Source organism: Carcharodon carcharias, chromosome 13 (assembly GCF_017639515.1).
Source record: "Carcharodon carcharias isolate sCarCar2 chromosome 13, sCarCar2.pri, whole genome shotgun sequence".
In the NCBI taxonomy this organism is placed as follows: Eukaryota; Metazoa; Chordata; class Chondrichthyes; order Lamniformes; family Lamnidae; genus Carcharodon; species Carcharodon carcharias.
This window is the reverse complement of record NC_054479.1, coordinates 24,580,815-24,588,113: the sequence shown is the minus strand read 5'-3', so window position 1 is coordinate 24,588,113 and position 7,299 is coordinate 24,580,815. Positions and strand designations below refer to the sequence as shown.

The 7,299-nt window shown below is 40.2% G+C and overlaps 1 long non-coding RNA gene across 1 annotated transcript; it reads right to left on the bottom strand.

The window, feature by feature from the left end:
• Positions 1-948: 948 nt before the first annotated feature.
• LOC121285521 lies at positions 949-5,196 on the bottom strand. The gene is made up of 2 exons (XR_005944704.1): positions 5,139-5,196; positions 949-1,137 (listed from the first exon to the last, which is right to left on the bottom strand). It is a non-coding gene; the product is annotated as an uncharacterized LOC121285521 (long non-coding RNA).
• Positions 5,197-7,299: the final 2,103 nt, after the last annotated feature.

The window sequence follows — 7,299 nt, the reverse complement described above, 5'->3', positions numbered from 1 at the left end:
TAGGTTTCAGTCCGTTCTGTGTAAGACACAGGGGTTCTGACTTTGAAGTTTTCGGTCAATGACTTTGGCGTTAAATTTGTTTTCTCAAAGGCCAATATGTCAATCTGTCTCATTAGTCGATAAACATCATATGCCCGTGAAATTGGGAAATCTTTAGTCCTCGAGGCAGGGTTAGCTGACATGTGGTCTCTCCTGTGGTGGTGAACACAGGGAGATAACAAAGGGACAGAGAGATATATACTGAGTGCCAGAGCAAGGCATTTACACAGACTCAGGTAAGGATGAAGGTAGTTCGAAGTTTTTGTTCTAAAACCGAGCAAGCCAAACCCCAGTTTGCCTGAATACAATAATACTGGATTAGAAAGTTCCAAACAATGAAAGTTCTGCTTTCTGAGCAGGTCACAGAAATAATAAATCATGTGTTTCTGGTATGAAGCACATCCACCCTTGATTATTGGTGCCGTGTATACTACCAATCTCCTCCCAAGCTTGAAAAGGTACAGGGAGCAAAATTCCATACCTCATACCACTACCCTAGACCTCTGTAGGTCATGAAATTGGAAGAAATTCTGAGCCACACTAATTTGCATAAAAATGTAGGAGTTATTACTAAAGGACATGTATTTAAAGCCTGTCCTGAAAACAGTCTTCAAAACTTGCTTTACATCATCATGCATTTACAGATCCAGACTTCAATGCATTTTCTGAGCTCGCAGATTCATATTCTGCACTAATCTCCAGGAGTAAAACCTTGAGGGTGCACTCTTGGACACCTCCAGAAACTGCAGACTTATGGACACAGACAGCATAGGAACTGTCTGTTTGCATCATTCTGAAAATGGAACTGATATCAATTGCACTAATAGGCAGACATGTTCCTCCCCCAAAAATTATTTTTGTGGCATCAGTTATGTTCAAGATAACAATCATGAAATACAGTCTCAAATGGCCAGTTTCAATGTGTTTATTTAGTAATAACTTTGTATTCCAAATTCTTTTTCTGTAACATTTTTTAATTGCATATTATAATTTATACTGTATACTGCATTACAAGAATGGGTGCTGTGTCAGCACGGTTCAGTCCGCCTTGCATAAAGTGTCTTGATCACCTTTCGTCTGATCTTTTTAAAATTCTTCCTAGGCAGTTTGTTAGGTGTGAAGCAAATCAAAAGGTATCCATTAAAATGCATCTGCTGTAAAAAATACTGAGATATGTACATATAAATAAACCATAAAAAGGAAGATAATGGGTTTTAGACAACCAGCTCATTCAAATAAAATCAGATATATACAAGTTTACAGCTTTTTTTTTATTATCTACAGTCTAGAGCTCCATGGCTAGCATTGCAGTTCTATTCAGCATTGCTTAGCAGGAAATGGCCTGGTTTTTCTGCTTGGAATTAATAATAATTAAGAAACTCAAGAAAAGGCAAAAAAAACCTGATCGCCTAAGTGTCAAATGCATACATTGTTTTGAGTTATATGTTTCATTTGGTTGGGTTTCTATTATGAGTTGCATTGAGGGATAAACTTTTAAGCTGGATCGGGAGATGGCCCGCTCCCCTTGGGATTGCTGCAAATTGCTTTCTGCATTTAGTGGGAGGATTTTAAAGATTGGAATGGTTGAGCAGGTGTGTGCCAGTATTGGTTGATGAGGCACTGCTTTTAGGTCGATAATTATCCACTGACCCCACCAGCTCGGAAGCCTGAACCCTGAAATGCAAACTGCAACCTTGGACCCACTGTATGAACATTTTGACAAAGGTCTACAACTGAAACATCAACTTATCTTTTCTTGCAGAGATGCTGATGAACTTGCTGCATACTTTCGGCATCTTGTTACTTTAGTTACTAGCATTTACAGTTTTGTTTTGCCAAACGTGAGATTTTTTTTTTTGGCAGTGGTGAATTACCATTGGACCCGCACTTGAAATCCTGGCAAATAAACTGGATTTGGAAATAACACTTGCCTCTTGAGCAAGTTACTGGTCTGACAGGGTCAGGGTGTGGTTAGGGGAAGTTGACCATGGTGCATTCCCAATAAGATGGTGAGCGAGCAACTTCCCAGCATTGAGTAAAGTTCTACTTTCAGCCAACGTCAGGAACATGACAGAAGTTCGAATCTGCCCCTCACCCTTGTGTGAAATCAGTGTTTTAAATTAGGAATGGAGAAAAGAGTTCTATGCTAATTGTCGATAAATTGTTACTGTCATTAATATTGCAATGCTACATATGTGTGTACAGTTCCTCACTAAAGATGCATGACATCATCACTGACCATTAACGTGTTAAAAACAGGTCTCAAAACACCACTAGCTGGACTGCTTGTTTGGTTGATTTCATACTGCATCACATCTCAGCAAAGAATTAATTTTCAAATCACTCTATTAACTCTTAAAATTGTATTTTCCTCTCATTTCAATAATCTCTTTTGTTCACACTACCCTCCAATACCAAATATTTACAGAATTTCCTGGACCCTGTAAAACTTGTCAAATCGATGTCTGAGCAGATATGGAGCAAGACTGCAATCAGAGTGCAGTTACTGATTTGGAACCAATCAATGGAGTTATGCTGCAGACTGACCTCTGACTGAAACAAAGGTGCAGTCACAATGGAGCTCTCCATAAATGTTTCAATGCACCACTCACTGGGAAATCAATTTCCAAGGCTAGGAGAATTGGTGGGTACATCCATTTTATTCCAATGTTAGACAAAATTTTAAAAGTAACATAGTTTTACGCTGGATTGGAGATAACTCAAAGCAGTATGAGTTGAGCTCCAGCTTGAGAGTGGTCCAAAGTTATTCTGTCATTCTTTGTGTTGATGCATACCTGAAATTGCTTTTCATTGATATTAAAAGGAAGTTTCAATGCACACTAACCAGAGTATGTTTGAAAAATAATCTAGAGGGAGAGTAACTAATGCATTTGCGATTGTGATTTATCTGGCCTTTATACAAATTCCAAAACATTTTGCGAGGTTAGTTTAAATATATATTTCCAGGACTATTATCATCATTAGGTGCAAATTTAAGTTGCAGTTTTATCCAATTGTACTGCATGCTGGGAAATGTGACAGTACATCTCTTGCTGAGTACTGACCCTCTGGTGGCATAGTGAGTGCACTATGGGGTGCACTGAACTAAACTGTGGGCTCAATTTATAAACCCCAATAGAGATATGTATTATGATTGGTTTTTCTCCAATTGTAAAGTGCAACAGCAGGTTTAAACTAGCTACATGAGGAAACTTCTCATTCTATGCACAAATAGTCCTACGTAGTCTTTGCTCTCAACAACTCTCCTTAAAAAGATCAAAACAAAAACAAAGCACTCAATAATGCTGCTTTCAATCACTATCATAATATTAGTAATTCAAGTGCAGAATTGTAACAGAAAAGTGGTCTCTGATCAGAGACGAAAAAGATGGACTGTTTTCAAAATAAACTTAGGTCAGGAATCATTCAGCAGACTGAAATCATGCATCACCACTTAAACAAATTATCACTGAGAGGTTTCAAAACCTGACCTCTGATGTTCTGGAGCACAACCAAAAACGTTGACAGGAAGAGAACAATCACCAGGATGGATCCAACTTTAACCTCCTCTACACTAATCCAAGTTGTTATTTGTAGAAGTCATTCTACTTCACGAAGGTCTGAGAGCTATCTTAGCTCTGCGTTTTACATAAGATTACATAGGGGCAGTGTTTCCCTATAAGATAAATAGATCATTGGTTTAAAATAATGCCCATTTGACAAAAGTTTGTTTACAGAGATGGCAGAAAATACACCTAAAATTTGGGTTTAATATTGATTGATTTTATAAATTTTGTGTACTCAATGAACATCCCATAAAAATGCTTTCTTAGAGATCAGCTTTAAGATTTGGGAATGAAATTTAGGATTGGTTCATCAATGAATCACATAGGGTGAAAAGACCATTATGGTCTATCAGAGATGACCCAGAGTTCAGAAAATGTTCATACACCACTCTACCTCTCATGTTGCTAAAACCTTCACAAGAATGTCACAGCAGAATAATTTAAACAGGCTAATAGAACCTTGGATTAAGCCATCATGTCTTTTATCAGGTACAACATGACACTCCATCAGTGAGACACACACCCTATCCTTAACACATATATTATGATTCCAGGTGCCGTGTCAGGGTCCCCATTTGCATTGGTTCTGATCCAACTGGAATGCTAGGCTTCCTGAGCACATGGAACTCCAGGCGTGTTTGGAGTGCCGAGTATGCAGGTTTCAGGTCTGACTGCAAGGCCCAGTACTCTAATTTCCCAGTTTTTGCTGGTGTTCCATTTTAAGGTATACAGGACCAGTTCAGACCTGTATACTTATTTCCCACTTTTCACTGTTTTTTCGCTCTGGGAGTACACAGGCTACTTGTCTGACTGCAGGGCCCAGTACACAGGATTCAGGTCTGACTGCAGGACCCAGTACACAGTCTGACCGTAAGGCCCAGTATATGGGTTCCAGGCCTGACTGCAGTGTAAGGCTCTACAAGTGCATGGAGAGCACACATCTTACTGTAGTGACAGGTTCCCTGAGTGCATTAGGATCTGGATTTCACCACAGTTCCAAACTGTCTGAGTAGAGGGGTTCTGGATCTGGCTGCAGTCTTGGCTACCCAATTATATAGGGCTCCAGATCTGACTGCTGAGCCAGGCTCCAGCAAATGCAATCGAATTATATGTTCAAGCTATGAATTGAAAAAGCAATAATTCTTGCATCATTTGATCCAAGTACATGATCTGCTGCTCACAGAGTGTATGTAGCACCATGCAGTTTCCATCCGATATTCTGGGACATGGTACGTACATAGAAGCTCTTATTCTGTAACAAACAGAATATAACAAGAACAACAGAGGCAGCCACACTCATGGTCAAGGCATTCCAACTGAACATGATCCCCTGAAGACATTGACAAAAGAGAAAGGGAAAGAACTGGCAAAACAGACTTAACATCAAGCAATTCATGCCTGCACTAAAACACTTAGTCATGCAGTGTTTTGTTTAAAAACAATTCTCTTCTAACTTAAGCACACAAAAAGCAAAAGGCTGAGGAGGAGTGATCAAGGATGGGAACAGCATTAGCAACATAACTGATGAATTACCTTTTAGATCACTGTTGTCATGTAGGTAAATGAGGCAGCCAATTTGCGCCCAGCAAGGTCCCACAAACAACTAAGGGTTAAATGCTGCTCCAAACACAGAAGGATTTTCCTAGGATCTTTTACATCCCATGAAAAAGAAGACGAGGGTTCTATCGAGGGTCATCAACCTGAAATGCTCTGCTTCTCTCTCCACAGATGCTGCCAGTAATGCTACATACTCCCAGCATTTCCTGTTTTACTTCAGGTTTCCAGCACCTGCGGTATTTTGCTTTTGAACAAGGGTTCAGTTTAGGTGGCATCTCCAGCAATACAGAAAACCCTCAGAGCCAACGTATGTGCTTAAGTCCTGTAGTAGCCTTGAACACAGAAACCTCTCACGCTGAGGCAAGAATGCTACCATTGAGCCAAGCTGGCGTACGTTAAGGTAAGTAGTGTGCATAGCAAGTGGGCAAAAGAAGCAACGTTTTCAGGGCAGTTGTTGGGAGTTGAAGAAGGTGCAGTACATCAGCTATTTCCGGCATTCATCCTACCAATTGAAAAGTGAAAATCTGTATTGCAACTTAAAAGCAGCTGAAAATATGATCTATTTCTCATGTGTGACGTGCTTTGAAATGTTAATATGCTTGCTGTAGTTTCTCCTACACTGTAAATCTGATAATATACATTTACCACACTGACACTGCGAATTGGTTTTCAGTCCACCCAATGTATTGCATCTGATCAATCAGCCTGGGAATAGCACATGTACTTAGACTCTAGGAGATGGACACAAGTGTTGGTATGAATGGCTAGAAGTGGGAAAACAGGAGCTGGCATTGCATGTACAATGCTCTCATACTGGATACAATCTTCAAACAGAAAAGACAAAAGATGCATCTACATTCTGTTTCAGTGCAGTTTGGGTTCTGGCAGAGTAATGCCCAAATGATCTTCTGACTGCTGGTCTCCTACAAACCAAGTGGACCCACAGAAGAAGTAGTTTCAATGGAAAATGTGGGAGCCCATGAACAAGTGGTTTCCACTGTTGCTGTAAAAACGAGCTTGGCTGGTTTATACAGGGAAATGTCATCAACACAATATTTTACAATAATATAAAAACACTTCTAGAACCGCATCAACAATGCTGTTCATTATGGTCACTTCTCTTTTTTTAAAAATCCAAGTAATAAAAGCAATTCACGTTAAGATAGCACCTTTAACGTAATGAAACGCTCCAAGGCACTTCAGAGAAGGCAGGAGGAAGGACAGAGATGGACAGCAGGAAGGAGTTCAGGGTCAGAGTTCAGGAGGTAACCAAAGTCATGGTCAAAGAGGTAGATTTTCAGAAGTCATTTAAAGGTGGAGAGATAAATGTAGAAAAGCAGAAATGGCTTAATAAGAGTAGCTTAAACTTTGCCAGCCATGGTGGCGGAGAAAAAGGAGGGTTGTACTTTCAGAAGGGCAGTGTGTAGTGTCCAAGGGCTAGACGTGGGGAATGGGGGTGTGTGTGTGTGTGTGTGTGTGTGTGTGTGTGGGGGGGGGGGGGGGGGGGGGGGGGGGGGGGGGGGGAGCAGTTGGGAGTGTTGTGTCATTTTATGCATTTGTAAACAAGGATTTTGGATTTAGGGAAAATGAGAAGCCAATGGATATCACCAAGGATGGAGGCGGCAGTGCAGTGCCGAGAGGGTGATAGGTGACTGTGATTTTGTGTGGAAGACGATGTAGGTTCCAGAATTTTAAATGAGTTTAATTTTTATTAGGGTAAAGCTCAGGAGGCTGATAATTTTGGAAAAATTGGGTCTAGGAGAATGGAGGTGAGTTTCAGAGGAGATAAAAGTAAGGTTGAGGCAGAGCCATGCAGTACTGTGGAGGTGGAACTTTACAGTTTTAACAATTTCTATGGTATCATGTTTGAAACTCAGCTCAGGGTCAAAAGGATCTCCTTGAGGTTGTGCACATAAAACTTTCATAGAATATAAATGCCTGTGTCTCAAGGAAATTTTACAAAAATCAAAAAGAGAAAAAAAAGAGAAAATATCATTAACATTGCAAGATGAAATAACCTACAGTAACTGATCTCGCTGATGTTAAATCCTTATCAGGAGAAGACCAGGTGATAATGGATTGGTATTGGAGTGATGGGACAAGCTGACAAAAGTACTGTAATGCTGCCCCCTGGTGT